This window comes from Leptonychotes weddellii, chromosome 1 (assembly GCF_054177405.1).
Source record: "Leptonychotes weddellii isolate Sample4059 chromosome 1, ASM5417740v2, whole genome shotgun sequence".
Taxonomy (NCBI): Eukaryota; Metazoa; Chordata; class Mammalia; order Carnivora; family Phocidae; genus Leptonychotes; species Leptonychotes weddellii.
The window spans coordinates 28,427,885-28,454,321 of NC_138369.1; the positions used below are offsets into that span (position 1 = coordinate 28,427,885).

Sequence of the window (26,437 nt, forward strand, 5' to 3'; positions counted from 1 at the left end):
TGACCTGGACTCTTAAAAGGATTTATGTCTACTTATGACCCTGCAAAATTATTTAGATAAATATTAACCAAACTTCAGACATTAAAGAGCCACCTTCAGAATGTGTCATACTTGAAAACCACCTGTTATTTATTTCATATATCTTTAAATAAACACATTTTTTAACATCCATGGATATTATTTGAAAGGAAATTTTATTATTTTAAAAGGAAAATCAGTATCATCTACTCTGAGTAAAAGGGAGCCCTAAAGAGAAATATAATGTCAATAAAAGAATGTTATTAATTTCTAGCTAAAAAATGTCATGTGCAGAGGGTCCAAGACTTAAGTTCTCTCTCTCTTTCTCTTTTCTGAAAAGGTAGATCAGCAACTGCTAAAAGATAGTAAAGACTCACTGGCACCAAAATGAGACTGCCTCTCAACATAATCACACCCACTGAGGGTGAATTGTAAGGGGGAGTGACCATTATACCTTAATATTCATGGCCAGTTAGTGCTGATCCCCTCATGTATTGAGGGTGGTCCCACACTTTGAAAAAAAAAAAAACTGCTTCAAAGAGTATTAAGAACTGGAGATGTCACAAAGACAGATTTATTTGCCAATAAATCAAGTTGCCCCTATAAGTTTTCTGCCTAATGAGAAACCACAGAGATAAATGTAAAGTACTGCTTCGAGATTCAATCAATCAGTGGTAAAATGATATGCTGAGGGGAACCAGGCTCAGCTGGCAGGTGTTTCTGCAGAAAGGGACTTGTGGTTTAGGCATGAGCACAAAAACAACCCCAGCCAAGAAGGTGATACAGGTCCAAGAAGAGGGAAGGGCCTTAGGCTGCAATTGTGACTTGTTAGGGACCAAATCAAGGGACGAAAGGGAGCCGTGTCTGCACTGTGAGCCAGCAAGACCACATTTGGTGCTCAGGAAACACTAGTGAACCCAGCATGTCCTTTCCAGAACAGGCCATCGGCAGTGGTGAAAGGTCTGAAAATTAAGCCACTGGAGGAATATTACCACCCTACTTAAAACCGCGACCAAGCCCCTCCAGCATATATAACACCCTCTACTCTGTTCTACTTTTTTTCATAGCATTTTCACTTCCCAACATACAATGATCATTGCTTTTACATGAATTTATTGTCTCTCTCCACAAGAACAAAGATATTTTATTGTTGTGATCACTGATACCCTAGACTGCAGAGAACGGTACCTGAACCACACCAGATGCTCAGTAACCTGAATGAATTACTGAATTATTTCATAAGAATCGTGGGTGCTTACAACCAGAAAAGAGAAAGCTTCGATGAAATGCAATGCACTTTTTAAACATTCGAATAATTATTTAGATCTCACGGTGATTAAAAGTGCAGACTCTGGAAAGAAAGACACAGGTTTGAATCTCAGACCTGCCATGTATAAGCAACTACACTGAGTATTTGGATGTCCTCCATTTTCACAGAGATACCTAAAGACATTGAGAACCCAGTCATTTGAGAATAGAGATTATATTCAATGGGAGGGTAACAGCACTTACTTCCCAGGATAACTAGAGTACTGAAGTAAGATAATGTGTATAAAAGAGCTTTTAAAACTCCTGATCTCAATGAACCCTTACCCATCCTCATTTATGGTTATTAGACTCTCAGTCATTACACTTTACTGCGTATGGAACTCAGCAATGGCAGGAGCCACTGGTATGAACACCAAAGAGCTAGCTGTGTGCAACTCCTCCCAAATCTGTGTTCAGTGCCTTGACATTAGTCACTTCTTACTGGCCTTGGTGGGAGTATTTACACAGTGGAAACTGGCAAACTACAAATGAATGTTCCCTGCCCAGAGCAGGTTAACCATTAACCAGCACAACATGGATTACACTTGTGAACAGAATTAAGGGCAAGAGCAATATAAGGACAAACTTACAGGTGGAGAGAGTTCTTCACTTCGCCACCATGGCATGTGTAAACAGAAACTGGACAACATCACAGGTCAGGAGCCTACGACAATGCACTTGTTTTCCCACTGGACGCTGCTCACATCTCCCCTCTCCCACACGGCCACCGTAGCAGCCTGCTGCATATGGTGGCTGTATTCCATTGTTTCCTTCAACCCTCATAGACTCTTGAATTCTAGAACACATCTTAAATTACAGGAGGCCTAATTTCCACGGTTCTGATCACTGGAGAAAATGGGTCAATGCCTTCTTTTAAGTATGAAAGGGGTAGCTACTCCTAAAACCTACCTTTCAAATAAAAACGCAACAATGGGTGCTATCACAGAAGGAAAACCACACTTTCAAGTGTGTTCTTATCATGCCCACCTCCAGGCAAAACGATGAAATCAGTTTGTTCTTCAAAAGGATCCTGAAAATGACTGAGACAGCTTTAATTGATGATGTAATTAGCATGACTTTTCAGAGATACCAAGATAATGGGTGGGCGGGACATGGGTTATCACTGATGCCTTTCAATGTAGCCAATGAAAAAAAAGCCTCTGACAGGGAAGCTGTTTGTGGGGCATCATCCTCCAACCCATCTATACTTTGTTCATCTTTCTCCTCAATGTAACCAACAATTCATTCCATAGAATCCTCTCCCAAACTGACAAAAAGCCAGCCACCACACAGAGAACATGGGTGGAATCATAATATTTATATCAAGAATTCAATGTAATCCACATAGGATACTGGATAATTCTACCTCAAGTAACAGATGCCTTTCCATGCTACAAATATAAAGGTGAAAAACTAAAACAAATCGTCACAAACAAGATACCACAAACCACAAACCAGGAAGCCTCAGAGCAAACCATCTCAAGGTAATAACTCAGGGTGAGAAGCTGGACGCGCCAAAAGGCTATAAAATGGGAGGAGGGGTGGGTCAGAAATCCTGGGTTCTAGTCCATTCTTTGAGGTGCTAAGGATTAGCTCCTGACGTTGGCCAAGCAATTAGACAAGGGGCAGTTTCCATCAATCAACAGAAGGGGAAAATGCTTCTCCTGTGTGCCTCACACCTATCCTAGAAGAGCAAATCACTTAAAAAATGACAATGTTAGGTTCTTTAAAAACAAACTCTGAATAACAAAAAAGGATACAGTACTTGTATCTAACACAGACATCAGGTTTTCCCCACTGCATTTTGGTCTTCCCTGTTAGCTTCTCTGAGTCACAGGGGCTCAGAGTATCAAAAAGACTACTCGCATACTTGTGTTCTCTTTGACTTCTTTTCAAGTTACATTACAGGGTAAAAAACAGGTGATGTATTTTTCCCCAGGAAGGACATATAAAAATCTGCCATTTCAAGTACATTTGAACACAATTCTGCATTGGACACAGTGAAAACCCCCACTTACATTTCCTTACAACTGATTTTTCATTGCACTATAACTAGAGTAAGTATATATGTACTCTCATGGAAAAAGCCTTATGACAGTAATTAAACTGTATTTTAAAACACATTCTCATTGGAATACCACCACATATAAAAATACTTCATTAAAACTTGAAGTGGCCAAATATTCCAGAAAACAAACAGGAGATAAATCAAGAGATTGAGAAGCCAAGCGTATTGGAAATAGAAAGAAACCTCATTATCTTTTTATTGACACAAACCGTTATAAACATTTTAAAAGATTTCACTAAACTATTTTTTTCAGCTAAGAATGCCTCCAACTTTTAATCTGATTGGTACATCTTTTTTTTTTTTTTCTCATTTTCTCTTCCCTTTTTCTTAAAACAACTCAAAACCCTTGTTGGGTACCTGTGGATTACACTCTATTCCAATGACTTCATTATATTGTTCAAGGAGGAAGTATTTCAGACATCCTGACCCTAAGTTGTATGTGGCAAATAAAGACATCAGAATTGCCACTTGTATTCAGCCCAAATTCCAAGACAATGCTTGAGTTTACACTGACCTGAAGACAGACATTTCTTCTTACTCCCTCTAGTCTTCCAAACGCATATTTACAGGTGATGATTTGGAATAGCCATGAACAATGACTTTCTTTATAGAGGTCATAAAAATACTCTAGGGGCCAAGGACAGGCTGCCCCAAGACGGGTCACCTTGGCATGAAGACTGAGTTAAAAAAAACAATCGAACCCCAGCAGATTCAGGAAAAGCTCTTTACCTCCTCCCTCAGCTGCCTAAAAAAGAATTTAGATAATCTGCTCCAGGAAGAGAGCTATCACCATAGATAATTTCATCTTACTATGAACTAGGGATGGTAGACAGGGAGGAAGCAAGCAAGGCCTGTTTGATCAAAATCCTCTATGTCCCACTGTTTCTGAGTGGCCCACAAACATATCTGTTTACCAAACTTTGGCTCTTTTTCATCTTCCTGTGAATTGCATTCCTTCCTTTTGAAGTCCCCTACCAGACCCTACCCCCTTCTCCTTAGGTCAGAATGACATTTATACCTCATTAATCCTGACTGTCTTTAGAGTTTCCATGTTTGTGTGGATTCCCCATACGTACACACACACTATTTTCTCCAGTTAATCTGTCTTGTGTCAATCTGATTCTCAGTCCAGTTAGCAAGACCTCGAGGGGCAGGATATTCTTGCTCTCTGACAGTACATTACCAATATAATGTCTGATTTTTGCCTTTTAGGGTGTGTAATAAGGTACTACTTTACCCTAAAATACTAAAGCTCTTGATAGTAAAATTTATAAACCAGAATCTAAGTGGAAATAAGGGAGAGGAGGAAAATCACATTCATAGTTTTATTATCAACTGCTGCTTTGTAGAATAAGAGGTTCAGGATTTGCTGCCTCATAAACCTAAGATAATACATTAGGTTCTCTAAACCGGGTTCTCTCCTATGGTGGCACATGTAGTCCTATGTAGTCCCTCCCCACCAGCGATGGCTGATTGGCTCAGGAATGGACAGCTGAGTGAGGCTCTACCAATCAAATTCTCTCTTTGGGAGGAACAACAACAAAGAGCCTCCGTGTGACTAAAACTGTACATTGATAAATTACAGAGCTGTAATACCACCTTGTCAATGGAAAATCAGAGAAAGATTATCTGCAGAGAAAGACATTCAAAGCGAAGAAGAGATGAAGTACCAGTCCTCGCACCTTTCTACTCCAGTTCCAGACCGTTCCTGAGGCCCTAGTCCCATCTTACCCTGGGGTTTCCGGAGACATTCCTTTTTCGATAGAATAAATTCTCTTTCCTGCTGTGCTACCCGTTACTTGCAACCAAGTAACTTGATCCATAATTAAGTTTAGGTAAGACACGGGGCCATATTATTCTATACCAGTCATCATTTAGTTAACATTCCTATCTTTTCAACATTTTAATGTTATGAGGTATGGATGATATGAAAGATGATACAATCACACCTGCCTCTAAGTAGCTCCTCACCAAATATTCCACTGAAAACTGGGCACCCAGAAAAGGTTATACGTATGCATCTCTCAGTACTAGTTATACCGTGTAAATAAGTATGGCTAGAAACGTGTCATCCACGGCTAAACTCAGTCAGTGCAGTTACAAACAACATGCTCATTTCTTGGAGTCCAGAGAGAATGCAAAATGGTTGATATGTAAGTTCTCTATTTCTGTGTAATAAATAACTCCCAAGTGTAAAAGCCTCAAACAATAAGCATTTATTATCTCACACGGTTTCTGCGGGTCAGGAAGCAGTTTAGCAAGGTGGTTCTGGCTCAGTCTCTCAAGTGGTAATAGTCAAGATGTTGGCCAAGGCTACAGGCTTGATCAAGTCCAGAGGATCTGCTTCTAAGATGCTTCCTCATATGGCTGTTGGCAAGAGACCTAGGTTCCCCACCATGTGGCCCATTCCAGAAGGCTGCTTGCATATCTTAATAGGGCAGCTGGCTTACCCCAGAGCAAGTAATCAAAAAAGGCAAAGCGGGGGCACATAGTGGCTCAGTCTGTTAAGTGACCAACCCTTGATTTCAGCTCGGGTCTTGATTTCAGGGTTGTGAGTTCAAGCCCCACCAAAAAAAAAAGGCAAAGTGAAAGCCCCTATGTCCTTTAAGACCTACCTTTGGGAGTGACACACTCTCACTTCTACGAAATCATATTGGCTCAAATGTCAGTCCTACTTGGTGTGAGAGGGCACTATTACAAGGGCATGAATACAGGAGGTGAGAATTGTTGAGGTAGGAAGGGCATCTTAAAGGAGGGCTACCATAACAGGTTACATCAGAATATATACTCATTGAAACTCCTAAATTAACATCAAATATAGATAGTGCTTGGAATAAAAGAAGAAAGTAGGAAGACATCCTGGATGAGCCCATGTTTATTAGTTATTTATGATAGTGAAGAAAACCAGTGGGGTATAAAACATGCTGCTATTCCTTCCAAGAGTTGAGTCTTTAAAAAAAAAAAAAAAAAAGAGTGGTGCCGGGGTGGCTCAGTCATTAAGCGTCTGCCTTCGGTTCAGGTCATGATCCAAGGGTCCTGGGATCAAGACCCGCATCGGTCTCCCTGCTTGGCTGGAAGCCTGCTTCTCCCTCTCCCACTCCCCCTGCTTGTATTCCTGCTCTCGCTATCTCTCTGTTACATAAAATCTTTAAAAAATAAAAATAAAATTTAAAAAATTAAAAAAAAAGAGCTGAGTCTAGGCAAGAAGATGAGACTTGCACATGGAATAATCAGAAAGCAATTAGGGTAACAATCTGATTCTAAATGCAATACAATTCAGAAAAGAAAGAAGTAATAGGGTGGATGAATTAAGGAACGGTCTTTCTCTACTCTACAAACAAAGGCTTAGCTTAAGTTAGTATCATTTTTTTTTTTTTTTGAGAGAGAGAGAGAGCATGCACATGCGCACACGAGCAAGGGATAGGGGGAGCACAGGGAGAGAGAAAATATTAAGCAGGCTCCATAACCAGCATGGAGCCCAAAGCGGGTTTTGATCTCACAGCCCTGAGATCATGACCGGGCCAGAATCAAGAGTCAGTGGCTTAACCGACTGTGCCTCCCAGGAGCCCTTAAGTTAGTATCTTTAACCATATATGTTCACTTGATGTTAAGCAAGTGATTTATCAGGTCTAATGGATCAGTAAGTCTAAGAAAAAGGCTTGCAACCTCTTTCAGGGTTGAGCTTCCACTCTTGATTTCCACTTGGGTGGTGATCTCAGCATCAGGTCATGATCTCAGTGTCATGGGATTGAGCCCTCACCCCTCCATCCCAGCGCCGAGCTCACCACCACCCCGAGCTCAAAGCAGAGTCTGCCTGTCCCCCTTCCTCTGCTCCTCCCCCTGCTCCTGCGTTACAGCTCTCCTCTCTCTCTCTCAAACAAAGAAAATCTTAAAAAAAAAAAAAAAAAGGATTGCAACCTAATTATACAACCAAGTCCCTCTTCTTGTGGGCTACTTTTTTTTTTTAAGAATTTTATTTATTTATTTGAGGAGGGAGGGCAAAGAGAGAGGGAGAAGCAGACTTCCCATTGAGCAGGGAGCCCAATGTGGGGCTCGATCCCAGGACCCCAAGATCATGACCTGAGCCGGTGCAGACACTTAACCGACAGAGCCACCCAGATATCCCTTGGGCTCCTTTCTTGATGCTATATTGCTGGGCTGACAGAAAATATTTTTTTAAAAAGAAGTTGGGGGATCCCAATGGGAAACATCAAAATTACCCTCTGAGCAAACACCAACAAGGAATCTGGACCAATCTGATCTTTATGTAACACCAGCTATTATAAGCTAGTCGCTGTGCTGGGTACTAGACACACAGTAAGAACAAGACAGCTACCAGTCCTGCTGCCTACAGTGTTTCAGTTTATCAGAAAAGGTAAAAAAAAATTTTTTTTTAATTCTCATAGAGGAATGATAAGTGCTACTATGACAAGGAAAGCAAAGGGAACTATTAGATCATAGAGGAGAAATGGTATTTCCCTAAATCTAGGATATGGGCAAAGAAGGACACCCTGATTAAATGACAGTGAAGCTAAAATCTGAAGACTGTGTAGGAGTTAGCTGGGAAAGAAATAGGCAAGAACGAATATTCTAGGTAGAGATAAATACATGTTTTCAGGCCCAAAGCTGGAGAACAAGATGGGTTTAAGGAACTGAAAGAAGTTTAGTGACTAGAATGTACAGTGAAAGGGGGCAAGTGGAAATAGGAGGGAGGAATGTTTTGGCCAATTGAATTCCCTGCAGCAAATCCCAGCAAGGGGTGGAGTCTGTTTGCTCACCCTTTGAATTCTGGCTGGCCTGGCACTTGCTTTGAGACCAATTAAATGTGGGGACAGTGGCACTGTGTGACCTCTACAGCTTGGGCATCAAGGGAGCTTGCCTGCCCACATTTGCTCTTTTGAAATGCCATCCTAAAACCACCAGGTATGGAAGCCAATCTAGCCTAATGGAGGACAAGAGCCCATGTGGAAGAAAACCAACATGCCCTAGTGGACAGCCAGAACCAAAGGCCAGACACCGAAGGGAGACCACCTTGGACCTTCTAACCCAGTCACCCTCCCAGATGGACACAACAGACAAGGGAGCCCACGTGAGACCAGCCCAAGAATTATATGGCTAACCCAAAACATCATGAGAAATAACAGATTAGGGGCTCCTGGGTGGCTCAGTCGGTTAAGCGTCTGCCTTCGGCTCAGGTCATGATCTCAGGGTCCTGGGATCTGGGATCAAGCCCACATCAGGCTCTCTGCTCGGTGGGGAGTCTGCTTCTCCCTCTCCCTCTGCTCCTCCCCCGGCTCATGCTCTGCTCTCTCTCGCTCACTCTCTCTCCCTCTCAAATAATAAATAAATAAAATCTTTAAAAATAAGTAAATAAATACAAAACGAAAATGGCGGAATCAGAATGCTCTCATGTTTCATTAGATGTCTGCAATCCATAGCAGGTCAACTGCAAATCAATTCTCATGTAGTTATCTAGATTATTTTTCATTTGGAAATATATAATTCAAATGTTTGAATTAAAAATCAGACATTTTTATCTGTCTGATTAGTCACAGAGGGGGGACTCTCCAAAATACTTTATTTCCTCACCGTCTTTAAAAGGCAAAGATGGAAAGAGAAGCGCTCACAAGTGAGTGGCAAGAAACAGATAAAAAGGCTCACTGCGACAACAGGCTGATTGTCAGTACAGCAAAGAAGAAATCATATTTGCCTTGTAAGCCAAAAATAAAGAAAATTCAGCAACATTTCAGTGAAACTACTTTAAAAAAAAAAAGGTGTCTACCTAATTTTCTCTAGACAGTATCTTTCATCCTGATGATGGGCCAGTTTATACAGCTTCCCCAAAATCAAAATCTATACCAGTGTGGCTAGAACAGCATGAGAATCTCATCAGGAAAGTCCACTAGAAAAGGGAGGAAGACCTGTATTCTGGAATCTAAATTCCAAGAGCCAGTTATTACTACTGTTTGAGATTTCCAAGAGCTGTCAGAAGAACGGCAAGCCAGACAAATACCTTGAAAATGCTTTCAACCCATTTGCAGACCCCACCCTGCCCCTCCTTGTCACATCTCCCTTGCCCTTTCCCCTCAAATTTCTAAGACTTGCTGGCTTTGTCTGTTTTGAATGGCAGTGCACAGTGTCCTGCTAAGGAAATCCCCTCCTTCCCCAGCTGGCTCACCAGGAAATTGTTTGTAAGTCAGCTTTTTCCTGGAGGTAGCGGACTCCCACAGGGACAGAGGGAGGATGTCTCTGCAGTGAGCGCAGTCCCTGGCTAGCCAATTCATGGACAATTCATGTGGTCTGACCACATGGCCACAGGCAGTCTTTGTAGCATGAGGCACCTGCGTACATTCTGTGCTTGCTATATGGCTTGTTTGGGATAAGCACAAACCACAACTTATTCGCCCTCACCTGCTAAACAGAATTTTTAGGCCGCACGTTTTATTTTATTATTTACTTCTAAACTTCTGACAAATGTGGGAGCTACGGCAAAGTGTGATGTTTTATTCAAAGAAGGGAGAGGAAACAGATAATTAAACTACCTCAAAATTAAATAAGATTTTTACCTAAAGGACACTCTTCTGATTACTTTAGCCCAAAGAGTTATAAATAGGTTCAGTCAGGCTACCAGTCAATTCAGTGAAACACAAAAGAATGGCAATTTTTCTATGTTTTATTTAATTTTATTTAATGTATTCAGTGCTTTGTTTTTTTTTCATTTTGTTTTGTTTATTTCTTACAAAAAGAGCAGTCATCAGAAGCAAAAGAATACAGACCGAAATAATATTCTTCTAAGGACAAAATATTTAACCAGATACACTGACCTCAGGAAGTACAGTCCATATTTCAAAAAAAAAAGTATATTCCATATTAAATGTCAGTATCATCATCCTTCCTCTCAAGTTCAAATACGTACAAGGCAAACAAACTTCTGGCTGTTGAGAATTTTTTTCAATTACCCAAGTTACAAATAAAAAATAGAGCTGCCATGAGAAAAAAATGAACCATTTCTTTCAATCTAGCTTAGTTAAGTGTGACTCAGAGGGGAAATTCTGAAGCATGCTTCTTAACAAAGGCTCTGTTCTCACTGCTTCAGGTTCTACCTACACAGAGGCTGGGAGTGGACAAGATGACCCACCTCTGGATATCCCCTCCAGTCTTTCGATGACATTGTTCACATGACAATCTCCCCACCAGTCACATTCACTGAGACCTTTTCCTTTTCCACATCGAGACAGGACAATTTGAAGCCCAGAAAGAAAGAAATTCAAGTCACCAGCATGCACCCCTTCGAATGCAAATGGCTTCTAATGAAAGTAGGTGGACATCCTAATTATCTAGGGCCTGAAGATGTACTTGTTCCTTGATGTAACAGTGACATAAGATTTATTTATAGTTTTCCTAAGACTCATTAAACATTTCTTGAAATGAGACCAGGTCACTGAAATCATTTTACTGTGGTAGGCAGGGAGGGCGTCGGGGGTGGGGGTATGGGGGAACCAGTCCTCAAAGGCAAGAACAAGGTTTTCCCTGCTGTCTTTGTAGGGGAGGGCAGGGCATGTTTTTTTTTACGGAGGATGCAATCACGTAGGTAAACAGCAAGAACTCTCTTCTGATGTTATATCCTGTCCTGTTTAACTCATTAATTTAAAGAGACCCTAAGCCACTAGAGTAAACACTAGCATTAGTAATTCTCTTGTGACCACCCCTCAAATCATTTCATTATGGCTCTGCAGCTAAAGAGAAAAATAAAAACCGGTCTGCTAATACTTTAAACTAACACACATCACACATCCAGTGGCGTACTCAGATCATCAATGAAATACACTCTTTTGAACTTGTGGCCCCACAGCTGGACATGAAGAGTGTTTTTATTTATTTCCCTTTTTTTTTAATTGCCTTTTGCAAGTCCTGTGGATTTCCACATGTCGATTATTATGGGCAGGGAAACCAATCTAATAGCAAACTGTATAATCTTTATTATTAAAAAAACATACAAACCATGTTTTACCACCAAGATCATTATTTCCTACTCTTTCATGTTGACAAGGGGGTGGGGGGGATATCAATAACCAAACAAATCACCAATGTTAATTCTGGACAAATTATAAAGAGTTGAATGTAGACAGCTATAAATGATCTTGAATTACTCACAGACAGACATGGTAACAAAAAAGTATCCCAAAGAAACACTGTCAAATGTTCGTAAAGATGGTTCATTTTCTAACTTCAGAGAAAATATTTCAAGGATGAATATTAAATTATGAACCCATCTGAATTATTGTAGGAGTGACACAAGCTACATAAAATACCATCTCCTACATCCCCATCACTCAGACCGCGTCTGATCTTCTGCAGAATGTGTCCTCTGCACCTAAGACCCTATGAGAAATAAAAGGGTGATTGATTTGGGCAGTAAAAAGACCTAAGCAGGCTTGGTATCAAGTAGTTTGGGGATAATGAGGATTTGGAAACAAAACTGACATTCCTCATATTCTTTGAACATTAGTAAGCAGATTGTGGCCACTTGATAAATGGTCATTCATAATATTACTAAGTTTCTGGATCACTTTATAGTCTATGGAGATAAAGGAAGAATAAAATGAGAAAGAGGAATCTTAAGAGACTAAAATGAAAAGATCAGGGGAGAATCTTCAAGTATCAGGATGGCAGAGGCTGCAATTTGTCTAAATGTTTTCTATTCTACCTCTGTGTCCCTTAGTAAGAGACCTTTCCTCCTCACTGGCAATCAGATGCGAGGACCTGGGCTAGGCAACCAGCAGGGAGGGAAGGCCTTAAAACACTGGAGTACATTCAAGAAGTTCTCCAAACCTCACTTCTCTTTATCCCAAGCAAAGCAGAGCACAAAGAAAGCAACCCGAGGAATGGCCATTCAAAAGAATTTACTATTTACTACACCATGCTTCAACAAGGAATTAGAGAAGTCCACAGTTACTAAACTTCTGAGATTGTTTCCTCATCTTTAAAAAGGTGATATTTTGATTTTATTGGAAATTATGAATAAGAAAACAATACATGCAGACCATTTGTGACACTGCTCAACCCAGCGACAACCAGACACGTATTGACCATGATTTAGTCTGTTCATAGCACATTCCAGCAGCAGATTTTCCAACACCTCACAAACTCCAAACCTGAAACAGCCCCCCCTCTTCCTCCAAAATTCAATGATTAGAGAAAATCTAAGTACCACAATTCTTTGGGCAACTGACGCCATCTTTTGCCTCCTCTCTCCACTACAGCTCCCCCACAAAACATCTGTAATTGGTCATGAGAATAGGTCCAAGAGAAATAATTTTAATGGAAGTAAGTCACAAAGAATTGGAATTCTACTGCCCTTAGTTTAAACCAAGGCGGTTCACTGACAGAGAATTGCACCAAATTGCTCCAAAGCAGGCTTTCTCAGCCTTGGCATGGTTTACATTTGTGGGTAATTCTCTGTTGGGGGCAGCTGTGCTGTCCATTGCAGGCTGTTTAAGCAGTATCCCTGGCCTCTCCCCTCTAGATGTCAACAGCACCCTCCCAGTTGTGACAACCAAAAATGTGTCCAGACATTGCCAGATGTCCCCTGGGGACAACCCTAATCCCACTGAGAACCACTGCTATGCGCATCCACTGAAATCAGAACCATGGCTCTGAAGTCCTTGGGTGTGTCTTCTCTCCTAAGTGAATAAAACAACCTCTTCAGAAACAAAAAGTGTTTCCCAATGGCTGTGGGGAACGAAAGGAAGATTCTTAACTTTCTTAGAAAATGCCACTTTCTAGGGGAGAGAAAACAACTTTCATTCTACCCTTCTTGGTTCTTGGCTGGGGCTCTATGACAAAACATAAACAAGAGAAACACATTCAGACTTATTTACTATAACTTCTGCATGACCACCCAGAGTCTTCACAGGGAAATAAGACCCAAGAAGTGGTTAAACCTGAGCATTTCTTTTTTTTTTTTTTTTAAAGATTTTATTTATTTATTTGACAGAGAAAGACACAGCGAGAGAGGGAACACAAGCAGGGGGAGTGGGAGAGGGAGAAGCAGACTCCCCGCCGAGCAGGGAGCCCGATGCGGGACTCGATCCAGGGACTCCAGGATCATGACCTGAGCCGCAGGCAGTTGCCCAACCAACTGAGCCACCCAGGCGCCCAACCTGAGCATTTCTAATGCTAGGTTCAATGAAGAGTGGAAAGTTGTGGACAGACGTGACAGGATACGAGCTAAGCATGGTAATCTGGGGGAAACTTAGCAAGGCCTGTTAATTTGAATTCCTCCCGGTGTCTCCCTTCCTTTCTTCCAGGTATAGGAAGAGCATCTGTCACATGACCGTCATATCAACTGTATCATGGGAAAATCACCAAGTCCCTCCTGCACCTGCCATTTCTCAAACTCCTTAAACTCAAAATATGCACTAGGCCAACATGTCCTGCTTTGGGGTAGTGTGTGAGCTGGGAGCCTCACCCCTCAGCCTCAACACACAGCATGTTGCTATACACAAAGTACGGTCTGTGACAAGTGCTACTTTTACAAATGATTTATCCCATTTGCAGGAAAGATAGGAAGAAAACCAGCAAAAGGAATAATCCTGACACTAGAGAAATGCTCACTTAAAAAACAAAAATATTCCTTATAGTAGATGACTTGTCATTCATTACATGCAGTGGCCAGATGGCCACAAATGAGCAAATAATATCTGAAGACATTTTATCCATGTTCCATGTTCTGTTATCTTTTAAAAGCCCTCAAACAGTCCAATGATCATTCTAGTATCTGCACATAATTTGCGTTGTACCCAAGCCCCATTACCATGGGGCCAGAAAGAACATTTGGCATGATCCTAACTCTAATATAATATGATTGGCTTTTCTTCTCCTTTTGATCTTTAATTGCCATTATTAAATGTGAGGTCAAAGTTATATATACTAATTATTACTGTCACTTTCTGATTTTACAGTTAATTATATCATAGAGAATGCTAGCAAGTGCTTCACTTTCCCATCCATAAAATGGGGATGATTACAGCACATATACCCTGCAGGGTGGTTATGAGGATCAAATTAGTTCACATTTGTAAAATGATCACAATAGTGTTGGCACATATTAAGTACTAATATGTGCTTATTAAATAAAATTAATATTGCTCTATTATTTGAACAAGAAATCATATTTATGCTTACATTCTTCATATCAAACTGGCTATATTTTTGTGCTTTTTTGGTTTTCTTTTAGTGGGAGGAGACACAGAAAGAACCTTGTGAACCTTCTGGGAGCCTGGGTGGCTTGGTGGGTTGAGTGTCTGACTCTTGATTTCAGCTCAGGTCATGGTCTTGGTGTCTTGGAATAGAACCCTGAGTTAGGCTCCTTGCTCAGCAGGGAGTCTGCTTAAGATTCTCCCTCTCCCTCTCCCTCTGCCCACCCCCCAACATACACACATACTCGCGCTTCTCTCTCTCTCTCTCTCTGGAATAAATAAATAAATCTTTAAAGAAAAAAGAAAGAAAGAAATGTAACCTTCTGTCTCTGAGCTCTCAGGACACACACTTTGAAAAAAAGTTTTACAGGAAACACGAGTTGTGTTTTTATGTATATGTATATGTAAATTCTGGTTATACACAAATTCCATGACCCATAATCATGAATCTTGTCCTGCAGTTTGAAAAACACCCCTTTAGGTGAGTATTCCCCAGAGACTGTTCTGTAGAGAAGTAATTTTAAGAGATACTAAAGAAAAGATTCTAAGGTCAAATAAATTTGGGAAACAGTTTATTTTGTATACTCGAATAACAAGTCTTAAGAAATGTATTAATTCCGTAGAACTCAAAAGTCCCCAAATTTACATGGGAACTGGGATCTTCTTTACTTCTGTTGTAAAAGATTAGCATTATCATGTAGCTTGAGGAATCACAGCTAATTTTTGTATTTCTCAAATGAAGGGGGAAAAAATTCCCAGGGAGAAACATTCTTCTTGCCTCAGTCTCAAGGCACCCAGCCCTCCTGCCTAATTCAAGGGAAGTAATTAGGAATCCTTGGTCATCACCAGTAAGTAGTTTTGCAATTTCTTAGTAATATTTAATGAAATGTGACCTGGAATGGTTTTTCCCTCAAAAAGGAATGTACTAGGTAAGCAAGTTAGACAGCAGAGATTGAAAGTGCTATATAAATGCTAATGGCTTCCAAAAGCCCTTTTATTTTTTGACTCCTTCATCCATTTATCCAGTCATCTATTAAATATTTATTGACCATCTACTATGTGCCAGATATCGCACTAAGGTGCCAGAAATATTTAGGGGTGGCATTTTCCCCCATTTTATTGAAATATCATTGACATATAAGATTGTATTAGTTTAAGATAAACAACATAATGATTTGATATATGTACATATTGCAAAATGATCACCACAATAATATCCATCACCATACATAGTTAACAAATTTTTTTTAATAAATAAATAAAGTTGGGGCACCTGGGCGTCTCAGTTAGTCATCAGACTCTTGATTTCAGCTCAGGTCATGATCTTGGGGTTCTGGGATTGAGCCCACGTCAGTCTCCATGCTCAGTGTGGAGTCTGCTTGTCCTTCTCCCTCCCCCCAGCTTGTGCACATGCTCTCTCTCAAATAAATAAATATTTTAATTAATAAATAAAGTCTTATAAATAAATAACAATTTTAAAGCCATGAAGGGAGCCCTTTTAGCTCTTGTTATCTCCTCTCTGCAAGAAACTTCTAGAAAGGACACCCGGCTCACAGAAAGAATAGCTATACATGCCTATATTACTCCGTAGCTTTAAAGAATAATGGGGGAGGGAAAGGGGGAATCCAACAAGAGGAAAATGGTTAGGTATAGAGAGCATTCCAATTTTGTTGGATAACATTAAAATGTATAACTGAGTAGGGAGTGCCTGGCTGGCTCAGTCAGTAAACCTTGCAACTCTTGATATCAGCGTTCAAGCCCCACATTGGGCATGGAGCCTACTTAAAAATAATAATAATTAGTTAATTTTTAAAAAGTTTTTTTTTTATGTATAACTAGGTAAATATTTGTTATATAATACTGCTGCGGAGAGGTGGGGAAGTTATGGATGGATAGAGAACTGAACCTAAAAACCTCCCTGTTACAATGTATATGAAAAGCAACATGGAAACTAAAAACCCTTGCGTGTGTTAGCACAGCAGTTGTCAAGTTTGAGGACACATACAAATCTGCTGGAGAAGCCTCTTTTAAAATGCAGCTCCTCTCCTAGACATGCTGATTCTGAAGGCCTAGGGGATGCCTGAGAGCCTGCATCTGTAATAACCACCCAGGAGCTTCGGAGGCCTGTGGTCTATTGACCATACATGCATTCAGTGAAAATTTACTGGCTACCTAGTATGTGCCAAGTCGTGCTCTAGGTCTAAATCAGAGCAGTAAACGAAGCCACACTTGAGAAACAATCATTAGGATGGTGGTCATTTTTTTAAATTCTTTAAATTTAAAATAATATCTCTCACATGAATTTCAAAAAATAATTCAACAGCTAAAACTTCCCCATCTAATTTATTTTTTACATAAGAGGAAAAACACATGCGACAGCTCTGACCTTCAGGTCAGCCTACAGCATGGACACTGGAAGGGAGTGGTATTAGCTGGCCACACAGGCTAGCCGCCACCTGGAGAGGGCTCTGCAAACAAGGCCCTAGCATTTCCTGCCATTCCTGCATGCCCTCCCCAGGGAAATAAGGGAGACTACTGGAAACCAGAAATGGTGGTGATAAGAGAATTTAAAAACAAAAACAAAAACGGGGCGCCTGGGTGGCTCAGTTGGTTAAGCGACTGCCTTCAGCTCAGGTCATGATCCTGGAGTCCTGGGATCGAGTCCCGCATCGGGCTCCCTGCTTGGCGGGGAGTCTGCTTCTCCCTCTGACCCTCCCCCCTCTCATGTGCTTTCTCTCTCTCTCATTCTCTCTTTCTCAAATAAATAAATAAAATCTTTAAAAAAAACAAAAACAAAAACAAAAAACCGTGTTACCTCAATTCATAAGAAACACAAATTAACGAACTTTTAGAAATTTCAAGTCCTTCTCTGCCTCCTTCTGGATTTTGATGCTGACCTCTGAACTCTGTCTCAGGTAGAATGTGCTCCCTGCCATTTCTGCACTGTATCATTTATTTCCTCATTTGGCATATTTAAACTTCACTACGTCCTGTTTTGGTCTTTTTTTTCCCCCTTTGGGTACAAATTTCAGCAAGTTTCTCCAGGTTACAGGAAGGCAGAGCCAAGGGTGGAATGAATTCAGCATGCGTGGGAGCAGCCACCAATGGGGACAACTCAATCCTATTTGTCTTGGCAAGGCATTCAGTAAGCTGTTGGTTATGTCATTTGCCCACAAGTGGGCAGGCCTCACTGTTTTGCAGTCATCCATTTCCCAAAAATGTTATCCTGACCACACACACAAACACACACACACACACACACACACACACACACACAGCAGTGCACTGCACCCCCATCCAGCTTTCGCTCCAGAATAAGTAGCAAGAATAAGTAGGACCATGTACAAAGGAATGAAAAACAGAAAAGATAAAACCCACGCGGAAAAAAAAAAAAAACCATGTAAGAATTTTAAATACTAAACTGTTCACCTACAGAGTACAGAAGTACAATAAAAAGTGGATAGCCAGAAAATTTTATCTAGCAAATGAGTTTATGCAACACAGTTTTGAAGTTAAATCTAAAATGACAAAACCATGAAAGCTAAACAGTACCCAAAAAAGTGTTTCGTCTCAGGTATTTTATATGAATTAATTTCAATTTACAGCTAAATGTCAATGAAAATTGGTTTGTTTTCTATACTGTGTTATGTTTGGTGCCCTAAGGCCTTTGGGCCCTGAGTAACTTATAAATAAATAACATTTCATTCTGATTGTTATGTAAAATAATTCCTCAGTTTATGCTTCCTGCATTCCCTAAAGAAAACCCGAATCCTAATGTTGCAAGAGAATTAGATCCATAAGCCCTAGCAAACAGTTCCTGAAAACAAAATGCTAAGATAACAGGCCTATGTCCTTTTTATATTTCTTGTTTTATTTATACTAACTTTGGGATTCAAATTTGTAAAACCCCAAACAGAACATGCAATGGCATAAATATCCCCTAAATATAATTAAGGACCCAGAAAAATCATATGATCAACCTAAGATGGGAATTGGGGGAGAATAACCAGCAGCATTTTTCTTAGTTTCTGGCATAAAATAACTTGTGAGGGTTAAAAACCCCATGTTTATATCTTAAAATCATCAAATGACTACATTGAGATAGTTACCATGAAATCATTATGCTTAAATTACACTAATTATAAATTGCACATTTCTGATTAACTGCTGAAGCTTTTAAGTGAAAGCTTTAATCAGCAATACGCTTTTAAAAATACTTCCCAATGCATGCACTGACAATGTTGAACTTTATCTGAGCCCAGGGCTCAAGGGAAAGAGCCCTGTTCAAGACATGCTACCACCCTTTTGTGACCCTTTTGTGTTCAGAGCAAGGACCCCATGCAAAGGACCATTCTGTCCTGGAATATGCTGGGACCCACCTCCCATTTTCCTCATTGATTCCCTCGTTTTATAAAACCCTAAGTGTTCTCTCTCTACTCTGAGACTTTCCTCATTAATGCAAGTTCTCCCTATTGCAACAGAATAAAATGACAGGTGCCTTGGCTCTTCCATTATAATAGAGTCCAACCTGCCCAAGTGGAGTTCATGGTAACCGATGTGGGAAACAAAGGCAAAAGAAAAATTACATTTCCTTACTACTTGCAGCCCATTGACAAGTCCTTGAAACAGGCAGAGTGACAGTCCTTTAGGGACTCAGCCACATCGATGTTAATACTTTGCTAAGGGCAAAAGCTAATCTTAGCCCGACCACCAGGATCCTGTGAGTCTACTTTAACATATAAAAATTCCTTTGGAAAATTCCTTTATCTCTAAACTCCCCAAGATATATGTTAACAATCATCCCTGAAGCGTATGATCCACCGATATACATCTGAAGGGTCTCATGACTAGGGTTTTATTAGACAATAATAAATGACCCTTTCCTAATAATGGCGAGGCCCTCTCAGGGTCCTGGAAACCTTGTTTCCCAAATACCTGGGAGGCTTACCCTATCCCTAACCCCCTCCCAACTGGAAAGTATATAATGGGCCACTCCTCAGTACCCCAGTGCTGCTCTGCCCACAGTCCTGTCCCCGTGCTTTAAGAAAACCACCTTTTTGCACCAAAGACATCTCAAGAATTCTTTCGTGGCCATGGGCTACAGACCCCAACATCTCTCCTACATCAGTAACTTTGAGATGAGAATAAAATTATTTGATCCGTCTCACTAAACTCCAGTTTGTGTTAGACCCAAGAGCTTGAAAATTCTTGCAAAGTTTAGTAGGGCAAACTCAAAAACATCAAAATCCATGTTTAAATTTTAGAAGTCTTTCCTTTTAAAGATAAGGGCACAATTCAACGGGGCTCAGTTTATTCAATGTATTTGTATTTACATATATTTGTCATGTATTCAATGTATTTGTAAAACAAACCATTGTGTCACAGCGAAGACATCCATCCTCAATCCACGCATTTAAAAAACCATATATGCCTAGAAATAATATTAAAGCAATGGCTTAATTAAAATTTAAACTGCTGGAAATTGTTTTTTTAACAATTTGGTATCTGATTTGATTTTAACGTCAGAGACTCTCTTAGCAGTCATTGAGAAAACAAATCCTACGCGGTCTGAGGATGATGCTACAGATAAACTGTCCATGTTCACACGGCTCAAAGCAAAATGACTGCACTGAATCATTCACACTCCTCCAACTGCTCACTCCCGACCTAAGAAGATGACAAGAGCTGACTGAATGAAGCCCAGAGAGAACGAGATGGAAAGAAAGCAACTGTCACTTGTTCAAGTTTGTCCTCGCCAGACCTATCATTTGGTATTCTTCAAAGCATTTATCACTTCCTGCTCACACTTCCATTGCAGCCGTGATGACATTCAGCTATAAATTTTTATTCACTCAACTCATTAAAATGCAAGTGTGCACGTGTCATATCAGATACATTCCCAACACCTGCATAATAAACCCAAGCAGACTCTGTGCCCATTGTGTTGGCTGCTCTATTCTAGAAGAGTGCTTGACACATAGTAAGCACCCACTAAACCTTGGCTGAATGAATCAATAAATGCCAACTGCTATTTCTGTTGTTATTACTACTCCTTGGCAGGAAATTGCTCTGTTTCTGTTTGGTATAGAATTTTACTCTCTCTCTCTCTCTCTCAAATAAATAAATAAAATCTTTTTTAAAAGCGAGGGAGGGGAGCCTGGATGGTTCAGTCAGTTAAGCGTCTGCCTTTGGTTCAGGTCATGATCCCAAGGTCCTGGGATGGAGCCCTGGCATTGGCACTGGGCTCCCCACTCAGTGGAACATCTGTCTCTCTCTCCCTCTGCCCCTCCCCCCTACTCACGCACGCGTGTGCTCCCTCTCTCTCTCTCTGAAATAAAGAAAACCTTAAAAAGAAAGAATTTTAAAAAACAAAACAGAACCCACTGACAAATGTACCTTCCATCTCAATCATCCATTAGACCTGTCCAAGTTTACAGCTTCATTTTACCAAGACCACAACTCCTCAAGAGCAGGCAATGTGCCTTGTGTTCTCCTTCAGAAGTATGAGCACAGTATAATATACAACATCCAGTCCCAGGGGTCAGCTGAGATATGAGACATGCTTCCAGGTTTCTAAGACCCAACACAGTTCAACAGTCTATCCAAAGGGCCGAACACACGAGGAAGTCACTCATCTGCAGAATTCACTTACTGTCAGTCTCTGACGGCCCTTCTGGATCTACCTGAACCCCAAAGTAATTCAACTTTTCTCTAGAAAATAGTAAACTGGATTTGGCCTGGTCACTGTATTGGTTCACAATTTTTTCAGAACTTATCAATTTCAAGCAAAAAAATGAAAAAGCCACACCCGGTATCAAAAATTAGACACACAAGTTAGGATATGAAAGTACGGTGAGACCGCCCAAGTACATAGGTTAGAGTTGGCTGGAACTATCTAGCTTAACTGCAGAGATCCACTCCTGGAAGGGAAAAGATCTTTCTAACAACTGTAGCCAGCAGTGGGAAATACACAGCCTGGCTGAACTAGGTGACAAAGGTCCTCCACATGGATACGCACCTTCTCTCAAGGATCCAAAAAACTAAAAACCACCAGGTTGCACCTGTCCTAGCAGGGGAATGACAGCCTGAGAAGGTAAACTGTGAATCCAGGAAGTAGGGGCTAAAATAAAAGATTAAATCGAGTCTTGCAAGACACCACAGGAGGGGGGGGAAATAAAAACAGCTACTAAAAATTCAAATGTCAATTAAATCCCATTGTTATACCAAAGAACTGCTCAAGGGGAAAAAAATTAGAACTTTCCTCTCCATGAATTTGTAAATACCTCTTCAACAGGCTGGAATGGAAATTACAAAATTCCACCCCGTAGGGATCTGCAAAAGTCACCACTAAAACAGAAACCCCTCCTTTAAGTCACACAAAGCCCCAGCCAGAGAGACCTCGGCTTTTTGTGTCGTCCCTGGGGCAGTGAGGGTTTACTTGGGGACAGGTAGAGGGATGAGGAGAACCTCAGGGAGAAAGGGTCTCCATCAGGATTTCATTCACTAAACAAAGTAACAGAAGAGCAGGTGCTACCTTAATGAAATCTCCCCCAGTGCCCTGCTCATGTTTCTCCCTCACAAGGGTTCTGTGTCCAGCCAGACTGGAGTGGGGCTATCTGATACCGTTATTGATTTCAATTTAAATGACAATGTCGTTAAAGGAAACATTTTCCTCGTATTTGGACCTGAATCTGCTTTTCCAACAAAATCCTGTTAAATGTATACACAGATCAAGTATTTCCAATGAAACTGTAGCATCCAAAGTGAGATGCTACTCTAAGCGCAAAATACACACCTAATTTCCAAGATGGGATGAAGAAAAAATGTAAATACCTCATTAGTTACCTGATATTGACTATCTGTTGAAATGATAATATTTTGAACAGATTTCATTAAATAGGTCAAAATTTAATTATAATTGAATTAACAAAAAAACTTTATTAAAATAAGATTATATTATTAATATGCATTAAGCCTGTTCCATTTTATTCCTTTTATAGTAGCTACCAGAAAAATTTTAATTACATGTGCTTCTCATTATATTTAGACTGGATAGCTCTGGAGATTCAAATCAGTTTATATGATCAGCTTTAAAACTCCCTCTTCAGGGGCGCCTGGGTGGCTCAGTCATCAGGTGTCTGCCTTCGGCTCAGGTCATGATCCCAGGGTCCTGCGATCGAGCCCAGCATCAGGCTCTCTGCTCGGCGGGAAGCCTGCTTCTCCCTCTCCCACTCCCCCTGCTTGTGTTCCCTCTTTCACTGTGTTTCTCTCTGTCAAATAAATAAAATCTTTAAAAAAAAAAAAAAAAAAACTCCCTCTTCATCTTTTTTGTGCCTCGCCTCCTCTAGCAGTCAGATGAAGCCTACAGGCCTTTCTCAGAATGATGGAAAGATGTTTATAAATGAGTCGAATAAAATGCACACGAGTACGGAGGAAACCAATTATACTGAAATAAGAACACATTTATAATTACGGTTTTTTTTTTCTTAATGAAGGTACTGAGTAGCAAATAAATAGTGGTGAGTCTAGTAACTACTGTAATTTCTCGGTAATGGTAGACATAAACAAAACCAGAATGCCCTATCAAAATATCTGAGATTTCTATTGATGACCAAGTCATGGGTATTGTCATGCTCCTGTGTGCTCTTGCCCAAGTTGGTAACTGAAAGAAATGCTCATGTTCAGTTAGCGGTGAGGAGGGAAAATGTAGATGTAGGTATGTCTGGGTGGCTCAGTCGGTTAAGCGTCTGCCTTCGGCTCAGGTCATGGTCCCAGGGTCCTGGGACAGAGCCCTGTGTCGGGCTCCCTGCTTAGCGGGGAGCCTGCTTCTCCCTCTCGTTCTGCCACTCCCCCTGCTTGTGCGCTCTCACCCTGTCAAATAAATAAATAAAATCTTAAAAAAAAAAAAAAAAAGAAAGAAAGCAAATGTAGATGTAATTTTTAGTCCACCCAAAAGTATGGGTCCCCTGATTTCTATCCAGAGATTCTAGGTTAAGAACACTGTTTTAATACCTGATGAATTCCTGAGTCTGTTTGCCAAAGATGACCCCATCCTTAGGATGTCATTTCACCTTGGCTCATTCCTGTTAATTTGGAGTTCATGACTCACAATTCCTGTTTTGACTACAACCAAACCAATATTATAAGGAAGCGTTTGCACTTGTTTTTTTCCGATACTTTTGCTCTCCAAAGGGAACAGGAAAAGCAGAAAAGGAATATATACTTAAAAGGGGAAAAAAAATCTTAACTATGTACCATAAAACCGGTTCTTTTGAGTTAATGATTCATTTCTGTGTGTCAGAATATTCAGCAACCAGAAAGGCCACATAAATTTCAGCGGCACTTCATATACATCTAACTTCATGTCTCCCAGTCTATTTTTATTTACAACACTTCTTTTTTTTTTTTGATATTTTGTATTGACTGCATCTTTTTTTTTTAATTTTTTTTTATTCTTATGTTAATCCCCATACATTACATCATTAGTTTTAGATGAAGTGTTCCATGATTCATTGTTTGTGCATAACACCCAGTGCTCCATGCAGAATGTGCCCTCCTCAATACCCACCACCAGGTATTTACAACACTTCTACAACGCTTACTGTATCCTATGTACTGTTTGAAGGACTACAACTTTAACTCCTTAATCCTTAATACAATCCTAGGAGATGAGTGCTATTAATATTGTACCCTTTCGACACATGAGAAAACTGAGCCTCAGAGAGATTAAGTAACTTGCCCAAAGTCACACAGCTGGGCTTCTGACAGAGGCCAAGTATCTATGATGTCTGTGACAATGCAATGGAACTGCAAGACTCGAGTCACTACAAGTGAGCAAACGTTATCACCTCACCACCTTTATTCCCTGCTTCTAAATAGCTCGCTGAAAAATTAAAGCTAGATGAGGTAATAAGGAAGACCACTTTATATCTCCTGGCCTACTCACAAGCAGTTTTCAAAATTAAACCAAATGGCTTTCTTTGTGAGGAGAAATAAAGCTCCTCAGTATCTCAGGGCAGTGAATGCTACTAGGCCTGGCATTTTTTTTTTCAACTCTTATCTAAACTATGTTCCGGGAGAATCTAGGCCTAATGATAAGCCAAGTTTCAACTTCACCACACCAGCTTAAGAGCGATTACGCACACACTCGAGACTTAACCAGCGGAAGGAGGACACAGAAACCCCAGCTCCTCAGGATCCAGTCACTGTTGACATTCCGTTGCCAGAACAAGGTGAACTCTGCCTGTGTCCGGAGCTCAGAAGTGAAACCAGCCCTACAGGTGTATCCAGGGAGGCTGGTTTACAATGAGTGGCACATTCTTTCCTTCTGTGAACAAATGAAGGATTGTCTCCATGTGGTGCTGGGCGCTCAGGGCCAGAGAAGCCGGTCTCACACAATCGCCTCAACATAGAAACACGTCAGCTAGCTGCCACTCTGTAACACCTCAAGTAAAACGGCTTTGAATGTCAACCAGGAAAAGAAAGAGGCGGATAATGTTACAGTAACATTTATCTAGAAAAACAATGTTCATTTGGTAAAACTTAACTACAGCAAGAATCTTTAGGGCAGATACAATGAATAAAGATTTGTGGCTACCAAAGCCTACTGCTACCTTTTAAAAGGACTCTTGGACCAATTTTAAAGCTTCATCTTGGCTGTGTGAACTGCCATCCCCTTTCTGAAATGATAGAGTCCCAGTGGTCGCTATAATATTAAATAAAATGACTTCATTTCCTCCACAGAAATATTTTTACCTCAACCCCCACACTCTGGCACTCAACTACACAGGACTCCAATATCAGGGGGCAAAAAGTCAGGCCTAATAGGCCCGGATCGTTCTCAGATTAACAACCTTGGGGGAATAATCCTATAAGAAAATATTTTCAAGATTTGGGGTAATAACATTTTTGGACCAGATGAAATTTGTTAAGAGTTTGCACTTTTGTTTCTAAAAACTTCTGAAGTCATTTGTTTCCCACAGTTTTTCTCAGAAGCTACTTTGTGGGAAAGAAAGCCAGTTCCTAGGCAGTAAGCCAGCTCAAACCGGGTTGCTCTGAAAGAAAGCCAGCCCCCCACGCCCCCCACGCCCCCCACCCCCACCGAGGCTGGGCTAAATGAACAGCTCTCACCAAGGTGGTTAATTTTTTACCTAGGTAGAACCAGAGGTATGCACATGGAAAATATTTATGACACAGCGTATCATGCAACAAGCAACAAACACAGAGAGAGTGCATGGCGCGATCCCAGTTCCGTTGCCTCAAATTACATAGGAAGAGTTAGGCCAAACTGTGCCATGGTTGTCTATAGAGAGAAGAATGAGGGGTGGGATGCCTGCTTTGGAGGATCAGTGGGAACATGGCAATACTGGGATGAAGGACAGATTCTGGAACTGAACTGCCTCCCATCCAAACCCCAGCCCTGCCACTGATTATCTGAGGAACCCGCGTTAGTCATGTCCCTTAAAACACTCTCTGCCTCAGTGTCTTCATCTGTACCTTAGAGCAAAACAGCCCACAGGCGGCTGTAAGGACTAACGAATGGATGTAGGCCAAGCACTCAAAGTAAGCGCCATTCTCACATTTTATTTTGTAACATCTGTCATTTTTAACATAACCCTCGTAATCAATGCTAGCATCGCTGCCTCCATAGAGAGATGAAAGAATTGAGTCCTGGAGAAATGAAGGCCCTTGCCCCAAATAGGGCAACTAAAAAGAAATGAGAGGGGTACCCTAGCTGGCTCGGTTGGAGGAGCATGCAACTCTTGACCTCGGGGGTCGTGAGTTCCAGCCCCACGTTGGGCGTAGAGATTACTTAAAAAAACATGTAACTAAAAAAAAAAAA

At 40.8% G+C, this 26,437-nt stretch overlaps 1 protein-coding gene and 2 long non-coding RNA genes across 3 annotated transcripts in view; all 3 read right to left on the reverse strand.

Moving 5' to 3' along the window:
• MAGI1 (membrane associated guanylate kinase, WW and PDZ domain containing 1) overlaps nt 1-26,437 on the reverse strand; it is a 576,983-nt gene that overhangs the window by 479,654 nt on the left and 70,892 nt on the right. The gene's annotated exons all lie outside the window — the stretch shown is intronic.
• LOC145716781 (uncharacterized) lies at nt 11,630-22,849 on the reverse strand. Its single transcript, XR_014139669.1, has 2 exons — nt 13,558-22,849; nt 11,630-13,338 (listed from the first exon to the last, which is right to left on the reverse strand). It is a non-coding gene; the product is annotated as an uncharacterized LOC145716781 (long non-coding RNA).
• On the reverse strand, nt 22,943-26,431 carry LOC145716788 (uncharacterized). Its single transcript, XR_014139681.1, has 2 exons — nt 24,164-26,431; nt 22,943-23,969 (listed from the first exon to the last, which is right to left on the reverse strand). It is a non-coding gene; the product is annotated as an uncharacterized LOC145716788 (long non-coding RNA).